Genomic DNA, 17,670 nt, shown 5'->3' on the forward strand with positions numbered 1-17,670 from the left:
GTCCAGATCTGAGCAGAGATTTCCGCGGACGTGCATTAACAGTACGGTTGCGTTTGACCGTAAAACGATGACAAAGTTTACCGCGGGTTATTACTGCTAGCTTGGCCCAAGACATAAGAAAATATATTATGGTAATTGCTCAGCGAATAACTGTACTCATAGTCCCGCATTAGTTATTTAAATAGTCGTACTTTAAGAGTTTTCTCTTACTCTTAAAATAAACTATCGATTCTAAGTACGATAGTAGTGTCTAAATTTAACGTAATATTTATGGCCATTACTTGAATAGTCAATAAGTGAAGAATTTATTTAAATTTTATTTTTAGATGACTCGTTTATTGACTCAAAAACCCGCAGTAGGTTAGATTAGATTGATTCGAGATGTTGGACAGGCTTTCAGTGTTACTGATAAAGTTTGTGTTTTTGATGTACCTACTTATGTATTTTTTCTCATGCAGCAGCTAACAATTGCACCACAGTCACGGAGACGCATCATAGCTGTTATGTCAGTTTGTTTATTGCGTCTTAGTTAGCGGGCTCGCGGTTTACGAGCTGTGCAGTCGTGTAGGTAGATTTTACATGCGGCCATCGTAAAACAATCTCACACGTTCGAATCCTTAAACGTTCCCTAGTTACTACTTAAAGGGAAAACTAAATGTTTCCTCATTTACTATACTGCGTAACGGTAAATTATGTATTTTTAAAAATTTGAATTTTTTTTTAGTTTATTTTTGAAAAATAGAAAGATTTGTGTCTATTGATTTAACTAAAATAGTAGTAATATTTATTAGTAGAAAGTTTAAAATTTCATATTTTACTAGCTGTCGCCCGTGACTCCGTCCGCGCGCAATTAAAAAAAAAAATGAAAAATAGATGTTGGCCGATTCTCAGACCTACTGAATATGCTCACAAAATTTCATGAGAATCGGTCAAGCCGTTTCGGAGGAGTACGGTGACGAAAACTGTGACACGAGAATTTTATATATTAGATAAAACAAATAATATAAATTAAAATTTCAGTCCTAAAATTAAAAACATCGATAAAAGAGCTTCATTTTCCAAAAGCACAAGTTACAACTAAGTTCGAATTAAGCGATACTTCTAGCGCCATCTAGTAACAAAGCTCGGAACTATTGCGACGACAAGATGTCACATGCGTGCCTAATGTGACAAAAGCTTAATTTATTGTTTAGAAACTTACGTGTTTACTTGACACTATCAGAATAGCTTTTTAAATACTTGAAAAAAGAAAAAAAATATTAAATATTTGAAATCTTATTAGAATTTTAATGAGACACTATTTTCAATAAATATCTTTAGTATTGAGGTAATTCGTCTTTGTTAAAGTAATTATCACTTAACTGCTCCTAATTCGATCAACATTTTTTAATATTTTTTCACGCAAATATAGTGATAATTTAGATATGATTTTAATGGGACCCAGTATTATTTTCATTACAATCTTCTAACTAGAAAATAATTCAATGAGATTGTTCAAAATTGAAAAATCGCGTTAAAGCTTACAAAGTTTATTTAAAATTTAATTCTACACTTTCAGACTTGAATGAATACTATTTGAACATTTAATTAATTTAACATATCAAGGTTAATTACGTAAAATATTGCTTTATTCATCATTTTTAATTCGTTATTAATTAAATTTATTTATACTCGTAATCTAACTTAGGTGGAAACGTTTCATTTCTCCGGTTAATTATTGTACAGATTTCGTGAAGAACATTTCTTTCATGTACTATTAATTAATTTAAAAAATATTTCGTTGCGTTCGTCACGCCTTTCATCAAAATTATAGTGCACTTACATCTAATTAAAACGTCCAATCAAATTTACTTATATTTCATAAGTTATTTTCCATAAGCGTTTTAAACGGACGAATAATAATTTAACTTTATAGTTGAATACCTGTTTGTGGACGGCATTATGCAAAGATGTTCAGTTAACATAAAAGCTGGTGCTCTTCAAATGCCTCGAGTGACCTCTGAACTTTGAGCTGTTGGAACATCGCTAAATGTACCTGATTTGCGTACCCTGTATAGTTAATTCTTTGTGTGTCGTTAAATTCTTTGATATTGGTGTTACGAGCTTATCGAATTGCTAAACTTGTTAAATATTAATAAGTACATACATAAGTACTACATAAATGGATATTGTACTTGAGTATGCTTTCAGCGTAATGGTTTAGGATGCAATCTGTAAAACAAAGGATTGTAGATTTTAAATTAGATTGAATGTAGCTTTTAATGACTAAAGAAGAAATGTCTCGAAGTGTTTGAAATAAAGTTGATAATTTTTGTTAATTATCTTTGTTTTGTATTAGTTAATTATTTAATTTTCTATTATTATTATTTTTTTTGTATATTTATCATTACTATAATACATACCTAATGCAAACATATTTTGTTTTTTATATAACTGTTAATATTTCTTACGGCGCTATATTTACGTTATAATCAGATATGTACCTACACATTATGTCAAAGGGATAGGCAGATATTACAAATATCTCTTAGCTTTAGGATTAAATAGATGTCTTATTCTTCGCTTTGTCTATGTTAACTTTAATGCTTTAGCGAGAAAGATAATAGATCAATTAGACACTTAGAAGTAGTTTGAAAGTTTTCGTATAGAAATTTTGCAAGATTTAAAACTGCGTATCACAGACTGTGCTAAATATAATATGTCAATAATAAAGTTGACATAATATGTTCCATAAAAAGACTTCTTTTATAAAGACGTATCTGGTAAACACGGTTCACTTTGAAGTGCGAAATAAGATTGTAGGTCGTCATACCAATTACTAGTAAAGCGGTGAAGAAACAAACATTTAATGCGTATTTATCGGGCATCTGTAATAAAATCTCGGCAACGGCATTAATTAGCAAGTAAATGGCATATGTCACAGGTCCCCCACTAGCGGCGGTTGATCTACAAAACCCCCACTTCGGGGGGGAGGGGGGCAGGCCCCTCTGTAACGGTACAGGCGGGGCCTGCAAACACACGCCAATCACGACAGACGCGCGCGCGCGCACGCCGCTCATCTAAACGAATGATCTAGCGTCCGTGTCATTTCGCGACCACGTGATTGGTCGAACATAAAATATTTCGCCCGATGATCATTTTCGGCGCGGCGCGATCTAGTTTCATCGAGCGCCCGCTCCGAGATTTATTGACATTTAACCTTCCTATACCCGCGCAAATGTCTGTGAGACCGACGAAACAGTTTTTGTAAATATTTTTTTTTCCAAGAACTTTGAGAGTTCGCGCTTTCTGCTAGCTGCACGATTTGGGGCTCGCTTTTGGTTAGTACGTGGCACGAAGTAGTGCGAGCAGCATTCCTAGGCCTAATACGGTCTGATCGGTCTGTGACACCGACGCGGGTACACGATCAACTTTTTACGTAAGTCATATTTTTTTGTTTATGTGTATATACATGTTATTTATTTGTTTTTATGTAATGATTTGTCTTGCATTTTACTTGTTTACAACTACTATTTCGATTTATGAATTTTTAGGTTATAAATGCTTCAAAAATGAATGAAGAACGTATTCGATAGTCGTTGGAGGAAGAAAGTTCAGACTCTAATTATGATGATGAATTTGATAGCGAAGTTGAAGATGGTAGTCCAGCCCAAGAAGAAAAACGTAATTTTGAAGATAAAATTCAGTCTTAGGACTGAGAGAATTATTCTCAGAGTCAGAAGATTGATGATATAGGCACAAAAGATATTACCATAGGCCACCTAGGCCTATGGTTATGTTTTACAGTTTGATGAACGTGGCAAGAATAAATTCGTTTGTTTTATATCTTTTGAATAATGCTAACAAGAAGATTAGCCGCAGAATGTTTTTGGAAACACTGTCTTACGAATTACTAAATCCTCGGCGACGAGCTCTCACTTTTTCTCTGCCAAGGACACTGAGGTTGAGGCTCAATGAAATATGCAAATTAGATGGCCCTGAATCTGCAGCTGCATCTAACAATAATAAAATTGGTCGATGTGGATATTGCGAATCAAAAAAAAATAGAAAAACACGGTACAACTGCGCCGCTTGTACCAAATATTTTTGTTTAGAACATGCTGTTATGGTATGTTCTGACTGCTTTGAAAACTGTAATATGTAACTAATTTTATTTTACATTAATCTCAAAATATGTGATTTTTAAAGAATTATAAGGTATTTTATGTTTGTTTTTAGAATAAAGAGTTTTATGTTTGTTTTTCAAGACTATACGAAAAAATGTGACTTTTTTAAGGCTGTTATGGAAAGACTGATAGTCATTACAGTATTAAATAGTTTATGCTAACAAATGATATTTTTTGTTTTATTACATCCTATAGTTCCTGTAAAGTAAAAAAAATATAAACAGTTTAATAGAAAAATAACCAGATAATAGGAGTCAAAGTTACGGTCTGTCACACCGTGCGCGGGTATAGGTGTTAAAACATTTGGCGCGGGTATAGGAAGGTTAACGCCTTATGTACGCGACTGTCTCTTCGTAACAAATGCGAACTTTGACCTACTTTTGAAATATTTACATTTTAACACAAAGCAATAAATATGTATGTTTATGTGGACCATGTGACAGGAAGGCCTTATTAAAATAATATAATATACAATGCGAAGTCATCGATAAGGGATCGGCAGGCACCTGCGCAAGCGCCCAGTAAATTTATCGGACGAGCCGAGAGGACAAAATAGCCGCGCTCAGACGATACGGTACGTTTTATGGTCAGACAGCGCATAGAGAAAGTAACGGTTCATCGGACACGACCTTCCCACCCGGTGTCCGCATGCCGACTGACAGATGAGCACGGTTTAACCTCTGATAATAAGAGAAAACGGGACGAGTATAGGTGGGGAGCGGGTGTGCGAGCGAGAAGTGCGACGTGTCTTCTTCGGTGATCGCGAGGTGCAAGATGAGTGTACAGTCACACACGGGCCACATCCGAGTGAGCCTCGGGGACGGCTTCAAAAACGATACCGTGCGATTCGCGTTGCGCGTACGCACAGATGCGCGCGCTACTATTTTGAATTCGTATTTCGTGCGAAATTCGCAAAAAGACTTTTTAATTTAGGACATAAGAATTAAGTCTAGTATAATTTAGTACAGTGCTATCGGCGGTGGTTTATTACAAGTGTTAAAGTGAAAACATGGATAAAAATACGTAACAGTTAAGTGAAAAACATTCTTAAAATTTGTATCCAAAATTAAGGAGGTCGGGGCACAGGCAATTTTTTATCTGTCAAAGTAAGTTTCTTTGATTTTATTTTTATACATTTTTATTTAAAAAAAAATTACTGGCACATGCTCTGTATTAAAATAATTTTTTGACTTATTTTAAATGTTTTTATTTATGTTTATACACAGTTTAAAATAATAATTACAGATATTTTATTTTGTGAGACTATTAATGTGAACAAAATAAAAGCCATAAATTGCTTCACTTTATTAGATACAACGGTATGCGGATCATTTAGTATAAAATATATATTTTTAATTTAATATCAAGAGCAGATTCACATTTAAATTTGAATATAGAACGACGAACATTCAAAGTGATTCGAATCAAAATTTATAGTTTTTTTTTTTATTGGCCATACATTATTACTGTATTATTAAAAAAGGTTAAAGATCACATCCCTATTGTCTTAACATTTCACACGGGGAATTTTGGAAGCAAAAGGTCGTGAAATATAATTTAAAAATTTGGTAATTACGACCTTATTGTTATTATAGCGTGTAGCTTTTTTAGAACATTTCCTTTGACATGATCAATTTATTTCTCTGAATCATAACATGCTGCGAGATATCACAATCAAGTGTATGATTGATTATATTTCATGTGTGGAGCGTAATATTATTAGTGTGGTAATACTTTTATATTAGTTTGATGTGACGTATAAACATTCTTCACATACGGATGTACGCAGGTCAAATCAGCCGCGTATTTGCAAAGCACTTAATAATCATATTGAGTTTAGAATATTGTGAACGGATCGATAGCTAAACACATTAATGTTGATCAAAATATAGACATTAAAATTATATGAATAAAATTTGTTTTCATTTAAAATGTCGTACCATTTTTTTTTTGTAAACAAATATAATTGAATGAAAATAATAACCTGATTATCCTAGTTGTAAGAGGTGATATTTTACTGTAAAGATAAAGAAATAAGACAAATGAATAACTAATTGTACATTATCTACAAGTGAAATGATTTCACATCGTAGATTTTGGTAATATATATTAGTAATAGTAATATTTTTGTCTTCGTCGTAGTAATATTTTGCTGTTAAAATTAACAGAAAGAAACAATTCACGCTAAACTACACAATAATTTCAAAAGATATAGGGCGTTATTTTAATATTTTGCCAAAAGAGTGGCATAAATAATGACATGAGATGAAGCTAGGTTTTTTACCTACCTCACTTATCAGAACTTAAACAGAACTATAAATAAAGTTTATTTGTCATGTGTTTTAAGGCCGTGGTAATTTTCCAGTAAAACGAGCTTTATAAAATACTAGCTGTCGCCTGCGACTCTGTCCGCGCGGAATTTAATAAGTAGCACATGTGTTCTTCCAGACTATGTTCTACATCTGTGCCAAATTTCGTCAAGATCCTTTGAGACAATTCATCTAAACATTCGCATTTATAATATTAGTCTGAAGTATGGTTTCGGTAAGGAAGAAAATTTTATGAGCCACAATAGAAATACTTTACAAAGTGCTAATAACTTAATGGTCAACGGTCTGCAAAAGTTAGTGTAAAGAAATTAGTATCCGCCTACGCATATTATTGAACGATTTTCAGTCGCAAACATCAACTTATTTGGAATTCTTAACACTAATACTTTAAGTGCATTATTAACATGTTAAAACATTTTACTTGTAACGTAAATAATAACGCAATACTTGGCCTGCTCCAAAAAAAAAAAAAAAATCAAGAAGAGACTCTGTTAATGACAAATTAATTTGGAGTGTGGCTAATTTAGATCGTTTTACAAATTTTTACATAAGTAATAATATTTTACAAGTTAGCGGCCAACCTTCAAGACTGAAGAGGTACTGGAAGAAGAAGAAGAAGAATAACAAATGAACCAGTTCATTTAAAACGCCGTTCGTTCTTGTATATTACGAGATAAGTAGAGTATTACCTCAGCCTTCTCTACAAGTCGTTATCCCATATCTGAGGATCGTGATCATCTTCTTCTGCATTCCCAATATGAATCACCGCTCCAGTTAATACTCGGCTACTCCTAGCGGTAGAGTATTACCAAAATATTACTGAAATATTACCATATATACTGATTACAAAATATAGTTTAAGTGACACTGAGTTACAAGTTTCATTGGACGTCATAAAATCTTTTACATATTCTAAACATAACTTACATTACAGTTTTCGTAACAACCACTAAAAGTTAAACCTTGTAGTCATAAATTAATAGTTTTACGATTTATTTTATTATGATTTTTGTATAACATGAAATACTACAATTTGTCAAATCGTTATGTACAACCGCACATTCAGTTGTACATTAACTTCGTGCGACACGATTTTATTTTTAAATTATGTTAACTATAAAAATTTTAATTGACTCAAAATTAACATAAGCTTTTGTTTTGACACCTATTCAGGTTTTATTTACATTTTAATTAATTCCGTTTATCTGCATGAGGTTGTAAAAAGTTGACATTGTAATCAAGTAAAAATGTTGATTTATTTATTTGAACATCATTTTAAAAGTCATTTAAATGTAATAAAAAAAACAACATTTACATCTTACTAATTCGGTTAAGTTCGGATGTATGGATGTTTGGTTTAAGGTATGTCTGGAATGGCTCAATAGATCTTGATGAAATTTGGCAATAATTTATAACATAGTCTAGAGGAACACAAAGGCTAAATATTTTTTTTTAATACCGCGAAGACGGATACGCGGGCGACAGCTAGTAATAAAATACTTCCCCTTACAAATTTGCGAAACAGTAACTGAAATGTTACCGATCATTTGGTAGCAATATTCGTACTTAGCTCCAAACAAATGCTTTATCCAAAATAACAGAGAACATAAGTCTCAAGATTAACTACTGAGCTATAACCACTTTACAAGAGGATAGATAATTCACAAACCTGTAAATACGATTTTAAACAATCCTCACAAGAAGGTTTTAAAGACCGCAATTACACAACAGGCTTTGACGTCCAAGTTACAAGCTTTAGCGATTATTTAATACTACGAAAAGCATATCTTGACAACACTGAATTAATGTAATTGTATAATATTAGAGACTGCCACAGGTGGGCACAGTTAATCGAAAAGTTAACTTCGTTAATCGTTAATCCGTTAATTAAAAAATTAACTTCGTTAATCGTTAAAGCGTTAAATTCTCGTAAAATTAACGCAAGTTAAAGTTAATCGTTAATAGTTAACCATACCAAAATTATACATACTAATTTCACACTTATTGTGGCGACACTTGTTTAAAATAGTAATTTGAATATACATTTTATAACACATTAGTATTAGAGAGAAGTATGAATGCATTATAGTATATTTCATTACGAGTGCGGAAAGCCTGTCATTGCAATGAGTTCCGACAAATGTCTACCCGAGCCGAGGCGCAGCCGAAGGTGAGGGTTGACAGTTGGAACAAGTTGTAATGACGGTTCCGCAGGTGTCCTAAGTAACTATTTTTAATACAGTTGCGAAAAAATGAAGCAATTTAATAGAATAATAAAAACACAATAAACTCAACTAACTAAAATGTTTGGAAAATGATTTTTTTTTGTTTTCTTCACCCATTCTTGGTAAGCAAAGGGAACTATGCCCAAACAGCCAAGTCTTCAGTAGATTATTTTTATTGATATTAAATGAAAATGAAATTTAATGAGATGAAATAAAATGAAACCTAACCTAATTCATTGAATCAAATCATTAAATCTGATATTGTAACAAATTAGGAGCTTCTTTTTAGAAATATTTGCATGACTCATAAAAACTTCAATGATTTTTTTTTACGTATAAACTTCGTGGTTGGTTTTTTCTTTTTAATAGACATTATTTTGACAGTTGGGAAAGAGAACGCACGAGTTTGGAAAAGGCGTATTGCAGGGACGAAGAGCGTTCGGAATGTGGGCTATTACATACTCGTGCTTTTATATACTCGTAATGAAATATACTATTTCGAATCTTCTTTTTATTTTGTCCTGATGGACGTCTTTCCCGGACGCTCTGATGCATCACACTTGCACGTCGACAGTCGCCCAACATAGTTGAACTTACGAGCGTGGCGTGGCGCGTAATTTAAACAAAATGACAGCACGTCTCCAAGTTTCTAATTTAACGATTAACGGACTTTTATTAACGGAAGTTGAGTTTAACGGAAGTTAACAAAAGCGTTAACACTTTTTAAAGTTAATCCGTTAAGCAAAATGTTAACTTCGTTAATTAACGATTAACGGATTAACGAGTTAATGCCCAGCTCTGGAGACTGCAATGTGAATAAATGAACTTTTTTTAATATCATAAAGTGGCAAAAGAGCAAACGACCACATGAATACGCCTAAATAGCGCAGCGACCGTTATCAATAGATATCCGCAATTGCAGATGCGTTGCCTATATTTAACTTGTATTTAACTTTCTTGTTACTTAGTAAGATTACTCGTTCCTGTTAAAATAAAACGTCATTAGACCCAATGTATCAATTAATACGATTATTGAAATCGCTTAAGCTTATAAATTGTGCTTTACCGAAGAGAACAAAGTAGAAAGTCAGTCGTCTATGGTTTTTACAGCGGGGTGCGCCTGCGGTCAACGGAGACAAGTGATGGCGTTTTCACCTCTTCTCTTTTAATGGTCTAACCATTCTATTTTATAGGTCGACAGCTCCATTTCGTTTGCTTGAACTATTACGTGACATGACAGTTTCGCATCGACTGTATATTCCGAAGATGGTTTTTTTAATCTTTCGTTTAAATCAAGGAGTTTAATAAAAATTTGAATCAAGTTATTATGGAAATATTACATTGTGATCTATTTAATGAAATATTTTATGAAAACAAAGTACCTTTTTTATTATAATATTTATTTATATTTATTGTATACTTGTAACTTATAATCTAATTCAACAGAAAATCAAAATTCCGTGACCATTCGAAACCAAAACATCATATCATATGACCTGAACATAATCTTACTAATATTATAAATGCAAAAGTTTTAATGGATATATGTTTGTTAGAATGTATCTTGATGAAATTTGACATGAATATAGAACATAGACTGGAAGAACACATAGGTTACTATTTTTTTATTCCGCGCGTAGAGTCACGGGCGACAGTTAATCACGTATAAATCTTTACACTACGCTAGTTGTAATAGTTTGGAATTACTTTTGCTTTTACATCAGAGGTCTTCGGGTCTGTCGAGGCGTAGTTCTTAAAGACATTTACTTGCAAATACGTTCATCGATACAGGCCCGGACTTACAATTACTATTTTACCGACATTAGTACATTATTTAAATCGCTCCGAGCAGCTTCAATGTTAAATAACGATAGTCGTATTCAGTTTGCGTGATAAACTTTGCATAAAAACCACACTAGAGGCGATAGACTTACATATTAGATAATATATGATTTTTTATATATTTAAAGATTAGTAAAATTTTTAAAATTAAATGGTTATTATATTCTGGTAATTTAAGATTTTATTTAATAATATAAAAGAGTTAAATTGTATATTATTCCACCAGATAATAAGCACTTTCATCATTGAAACGAAAAGTCTCTACCATTTATTAAAAGACTTCGGTAAACTCCAATTAATGTAACATTAACCTTCAATTTAGGATTTTTTACTACCATTTTACAGAGTAATCTTAATATCGTTCCAATCAAATTATATGTTAATAAATTAAGAAATTTAAGTAAATGTAAAATTATTCTACAAAAAGATTTATTATTGCAAATTCTAGAGACATTTAGGTTTATCAATGATAAATTTGGCTAATAAAATATTTTTCTTTCGAACGGATTTTTATGTCTTTATTACAATGGATCAAGTTTCCTAAAACGAATGAATACATAAATCCATTAAAATGTGGAAAAAAGGTTAACAGTTATCATATTGAAATGAACTCTATGTTTATTTTGTATGTAATATTGATGCAATTAAGACCATAAGTACCAAATAATATTATACTTAAATAAGAATATATATTTTTGTTCCTCTAATTGTACAGGGTAATCACTACTGATAGTAAAATAAACCATTTCCCTTGAATATGATATTTCATTAAAACCTAGGGGTATGAGAATAATTCAAACTTAAGAATTATTTGTTCTGAATTGACTTTTCGAAATTCAAATTGAATAATAAAAATTACGAATTATTCTATAGTTCGTGAATAATTAAAAATTAATAATTCAAATATTTTTTTTTACTACAATAACGATTATTGAATTCTGCTTATGGAAAATATTCCAAATTTATATTATGCTTTAGTTTCCATTTTGTAGTAGTTTTTTAGTTTCCCAATGTAGCAGCTAATTCATGATAAATTATTTTGTCACTCACGACGTTATGACACACGTGTTCCACAATCGTGCAGGATTTGCGCACATCTTTATTTCACAGTTGAACTCCATCACGAGTTTAATAACTTATCTTACTAATCTAACTAATATTTAAATGCGAATGTTTAGATGGATGGATGGTTGGATATGTTGAATTACATATTAACCTGCAACAGTTTAATATATACTATTTAAAAAAGGCCACCTTCTCAAAGGCCGGCAACGAATCTGCGATTCCTCTGGTATTGCAGATGTCCATGGGCGTCGATGAACACCTTGGTGTTCTCGCTGCTCGTTTGCCCCCTTCTCTTATAAAAAAAAAACCAGATGTAGAACATAGAATCTAGTAACACATGAGATACTTTTCACCCTTTTTTTAAATTATGCGCAGATGAAATCGCGGGCAAAAGCTAGTAGGAAACTAAAATAGAGATAGTATTTTGTTTCAATAAACAAAACACTATCTCTGATACATATGTAAGTTGTATTAACTATAGTGTTTTCTAACTGCGTTAATTATATTAGTATATTTTATATATTTGTTTAGAAACGAAAAAGGACTGTGTTATAATTTATGTATTTTTTTGTAAATGCTATGCACTCCTTTTATCATAATGCATTTCTGTTTTACCTATTTCTGGTTCTTTAATTACAACAACAATAACATAACTCATATCTGTAACCTAGAGGGGTAGGCAGAGATCAAGGACCTCCATTTGGTGTGGCCAAATGAACCTGTGCAATCCACTTTTCGCCATTTCGAGAGGCAGAACGTGACAGGTGGCGAGCCGCGTCACCGTCTTTTTCTCCCGGGAATTCACACTTATGTGCGGGTTGCATCATCATTTTCCTTCATCGTAAGAATGTAGGATAAATGTACATATGGAAATCGGAAATCGAAAAACACATTGGTACATGGCATGATTCGAACCCAAGACCTGCAGATTGCTAGTCAAGTGCTTAACCCCTGAGCCACCGACGCTCCTTTAATTCTTCGACGCTTCTTTAATTATTTACAAAATTATAAATAAACAAAAGTACATAAACACAAATGACATATTATAAATGTGAGCAAATTAGTTTTCATTTAATAAAATTAAATGTAACTAATCACCTACAGACAGGAACGGGTCTCCGGCATCAGGTTTCGAAGGCGGCGGGCATTATGATGACATAAACAGGCTTCTACGTAAATACGTGCAAGTTATTTCCTTATAACTTGCAGTTAAATCTATTTTACATACATCCTTTTGTAATCAATTTTTATGTTAAAAACAAGTAAATTGAAAAGAATTTGTTTGTACTCCACAATAACAAGGGTAGGCAGTGCTTAGATTTTTGTAACCTTTAATAAAATATTACTAATCAATAAATATCAATATTGTTAAAGAAACCCAGGTGTATATTTTTTATTAAATTCTTCTGCCACTCAGGAACTTTACTTAATTAATTAAAGACATTACTATGTACATAATTAAAAAAGTTAACTATATTGCAAAAGGAATAAAGAGGGAATTAATATTCAGTGTAAACGCATCTTTACTGAGCCTTGCAATAGTTACTTGATGGACTCCATTTCGCACATACCTGCGGACAGGCGCCTTTACTATAAAGGGGAACCGACAGCACATTCTGAACTACTTTGAAAGCATACCACACAATCGTTTAGCGGCAACAGTTATAGTTGGAATAGATGATTAGTTACGAGAAACTCACTTAAGTGTAACCAATTTATGTGCTCATAACGTGTTTGAGCGAATAAAGTTAAAAAGTGTACATTTACTTACGCGTTGATGTCTTTTTCATGTACTGTTTAAAGGAGCTTTAACCCTACTTACGACTTAAGACTAATGATTTTCGCCCGTTTTTATATATCTTTATGTATAAGTATGTATGTAGAAATATATAAGTTAGACTGAATCATTTAAGTTTTAGATTTTTTTTTAGAGTCAGGTGTTATTCGGTATTAATGTATTTTTATTATCAATTAGGTGTTACTTACATTTTTTGATATTATATACAAAGCATTATATACATAACCTTGAGTGAGGTTAACATAACAAGTAAGTCTATACGCGGAACTAAGCAAATAAACTTTTTGTCCCACACATGTGATGTCTGATGTCTAACCGACTTTCATGTTTTATGTCGTGACTGTTCTGCGCTAGTTGTAGTTAATTATAATAAAATATTAATAAAAAAAAAACTTTCCGCTATAAAAGTAAAAGGAGTGTCTATAAAATGATATGTAATTATAAAACGTTTTATATGACTGATAGAGTTAAAATTATACGCTAAATTAAAGTTTACTGAAACATAAAGAAACTTAAACATGCAATTAGTTGATAATTCTCAAAATAAAACTATTATTTTGCTGTTACTTGTACGTAACGAGCGTCAGTGGATCAGGGGCTAGGCACTTGATTTGCAGTCTGCAGGTTCTGGGTTCGAATCCCGCCATGTACCAATGTGTAATTCGATTTTAGATTTACATATGTACATTTATCCGACGTTCTTAAGATGAAGGAAAACATTGTGATGCAACCTGCACATGTCTGAGAAGAAATTCAATTATATGTGTGAAGTCAACCAAGCCCCACAGGGCCAGCGTGGTTGACCATGGCCTAGTCACCCCTAACTTAGAGTAGGATCACTTCGATGGGAACGTATAGTGAGCTGATGAGAATGAGAAGGTTACTCGTAATACATTTCATTAAAATAGTTCATTAAAATATTCCGAAATGCATAGAATTAGAACATGAAATGGACTATTCGTGTTTTATATGCGGTAGTTCCTGTGGCCGCCAAGTGCAATGGCAGCCATAAAATCCTTACTCTCCAATGAACGGTTCAGAAACTAATTAAGAATTGCTTAATTGTTTTTAACAAAGAGATGTTAGTGAACTGATCAACGTTAGCAGTCTTGTGCAAGTCAAGAGAGATATACCAACATAGGTTTAGTCTCAAAGAAATTAGTACTAGAGACAGTACTTTATATAGGATAGAAAATGGTGAAGAAATTTTACATTAAATTTATTGTTAACTAGCTTTTACCCGCGACTCCGTGCGCGCGGAATAAAAAAAATGCACACAAGATAAAAAAAGTTCCCATGTCTGTCTCCTAGTTCTAAGCTACCTCCCCATCAATTTTCAGCTAAATCAGTTCGACCGATCTTGAGTTATAATAAATAGTGTAACTAACACGACTTTCTTTTATATAGGTATATATAGATATGGAAATTTAATAGATAAAAGATTACTGCAAGTTAAGTATGAATTATCACATATTATTGGTGGTTTTAGCGGCAAATGTATATAGAATTGAACGTTAAATACACCTTAGTTATGTTAATACATCATAGTAACATTTCACTGACTTGGGCCATACTTGTGGCCATAAAGTGCTGGTATATGACCGATAGGTCAAATCGGTTCCCCAACGTTAGTTCCCAATTACGATTAAAGTTTAATCTATCGTTAAATGTATAACCCATTAGTAGATTAACTGGGCTCTTAAATGACACGGAAACTTATTGATTTATACATAAATTGAGCCTAAATTAATACTTTTCCAAAATGTTTAATAAAGGTAAGTTATTAAATATACAATAATACTATTTCTAGTAGAAAAAAAATAATTAAATGTATATTTTTTTAATGTTATCAGGTGGCAAACTAGCTATTAGCCACTGAAATTTGGGGAAATAGCAAAGCGACCCCTACTCATAAACATCTGCAATTACAGATGCGTTGTTTACCTTTTATCGACGGAGAAGGGAAAATATAGAAAGAGATTATTCCTATGCGTCCCCTCCACCTCCAGGTCTTCGTCAGTGTACTAAGTAACGTAGACATGGTAAATTTAATTGTATTGTATTTCTTTAGGTGACAGTGTTTAATTTCATATCTTTGATATTAGGATTTACTTCAGTAGATCGCGCGAGAAAAAACTTTGTTGAAGCTTCTTTTGTTTCCACATCAATACTTTTTGCTAGTCTGAGAAGTTGTTTTTTTTTATAATATTGCGGATAATAGTTTTAAAGTACATATTATATTGATGATACTGGCTGTAAATAAAAATAAATTTCTGCCGTATTCAAGCGAATTTTAAAATGAATAATGTTCCAATATATGAAACAAAAGACTACTCGAGTAAAGGGTCGCCATCGGAGGTGGTCTCTAAATGATTATTGGTCATATATTATGTGAATAACCGCGGGCGAGTACTTCTGTTCGAGCTACTTAAGTAGGTCAGAATTAAATCGAGAAATTAATCATATTGCAGTTTTATGACAAACATAAAGGATTTTATATTTCTTTAAGATATGTTTTTAAATATGGAACAACATTTGCAAAATTTTATTTGCATGCACCGTGTTTTACAATAAACAAATCATTAATCTGATCTCAGTATTGAAGAAAATTATGAAAACTTTATGTTAAGATTTTCCACGCTTGTTGTGGCGTATACAAAGTAATTACGACAAATCTTGTCACTAAGTGAAGTTGCTCGAACAGGTCGTCACAGAGGAACGTTTGAGTTCAAATCTTTATGAGCTTTCGTGGAAAGTAACGCAGCGGTTTTGTATAGAAATAGCTTTACGACCATACCTATTGCATTGTCGAGTTTCCCCGGCTTGTGCGAATTGCGGTGTTGTAAAGTCTTTGTGTTATTTTGTTTGACATTACATAGGTGGGATGCCACATAGGCATGAAGTGAAACTATGATGAAAAATATACTTTATTTGTTTCAAGTTACATGTTTTACTTGACAACTTAAAGCTTGCTTAACAAGTTTAGAGATTTTACTGAATTATAAAATTTGAATATGAAATTTGTAATATTTGATCAACTATCATTGAAATAAATATACACTAGCTGTAGACCGCGACTCCATCCGCGCAGTTAAAAAAATCTAAATGGGGGGGGGGTTATGAAAAATAGATGTTGGCCGATTCATAGACCTACTGAATATGCTCACAAAATTTCAAGCCGTTTCGGAGGAGTATGGCAACGAAAACTGTGACACGAGAATTTTATATATTAGATTTATATGTATAAAATTTACTTACATCATAATATTTTTGCATGTTAAATAAACAACGAACATATTTATAAGATACTTGCTATCGCCCGCGAATCTGTCCACGCGGAATTAAAAAAAACATAAGTAGCCCATGTTCTTCTATGTTGTGATCTACATCTATGCCAAATTTAATCGAGATCCGTTGAGCCGTTTTAAAGATACTTTCAAACAAATATCCATCCATCCATCCAAATATTCGCTTTTTTAATATTAGTAAGATAAAAATTATAATACATCGTTTTAAAATTTACATTTACATAGTAATAAAAATATATTATGCAATCTGATCTTTATTTAAACCTCGTTCTTTAGAGCACTTTGAAACATATCAAAGTCAAACTTAATGAATTGACCATGCACTAACATCCAACTTAATCACTTGTCTTTTTATAAAAACAAACTTTTAATTGCTCGAGAGAAAAAATGCTAAATTATCTTAAGGTACATACTAGTGATAGAATATAAACACTATTTGTATCTTAATTTTATTTTCATTTATTAATTTGATTAATATAAGATGCATATCTTTTTACGACTGTTAGTTTAAAAAAGTGAGAGTCGGTAAACAAATAAAAAAGAACATATTATTTAATAGTTTAAAATGCCGATAGCCTAATGGTTAAGGGTATGACTTAATAAATATACCGTGAGTTCGATTCCCATTATACATATTGTTGTGACCATCCCATCATGAAATGTTAGAAGTTAAAGTCCACATATTTTAACTAATTTCTGAACAAAAATGATTAAGAAAAATTTGACGATCCCATTTTAAGTTGGACAAGGACAGAGATATTATTAATTTACAAGCAAAAAAAAAGTTTTACATCTCTATGAATATATAAGGAGTGTTACAATCGCATCATATGCAATCTGTTCGCGTCGTTCTCTCGCTCGCGTTCGCGTCCATGTCAGATGATCCGGGTCGAGCACACGTCACGATATCTGTCGACCTCTGACGGATCGTGTCAG

General features: G+C 32.3%; 1 protein-coding gene across 1 annotated transcript in view; it reads left to right on the forward strand.

Moving 5' to 3' along the window:
• Positions 1–4,963: 4,963 nt before the first annotated feature.
• Positions 4,964–17,670, forward strand: part of LOC106718933 (protein embryonic gonad) — an 80,360-nt gene continuing 67,653 nt past the window's right edge. Inside the window, exon 1 of the mRNA XM_014513137.2 lies at positions 4,964–5,272. The gene's annotated coding sequence lies outside the window, so the exon portion shown is untranslated. The remainder of the gene's footprint in view (positions 5,273–17,670) is intronic.

Source organism: Papilio machaon, chromosome 12 (genome assembly GCF_912999745.1).
Source record: "Papilio machaon chromosome 12, ilPapMach1.1, whole genome shotgun sequence".
Classification (NCBI taxonomy): Eukaryota; Metazoa; Arthropoda; class Insecta; order Lepidoptera; family Papilionidae; genus Papilio; species Papilio machaon.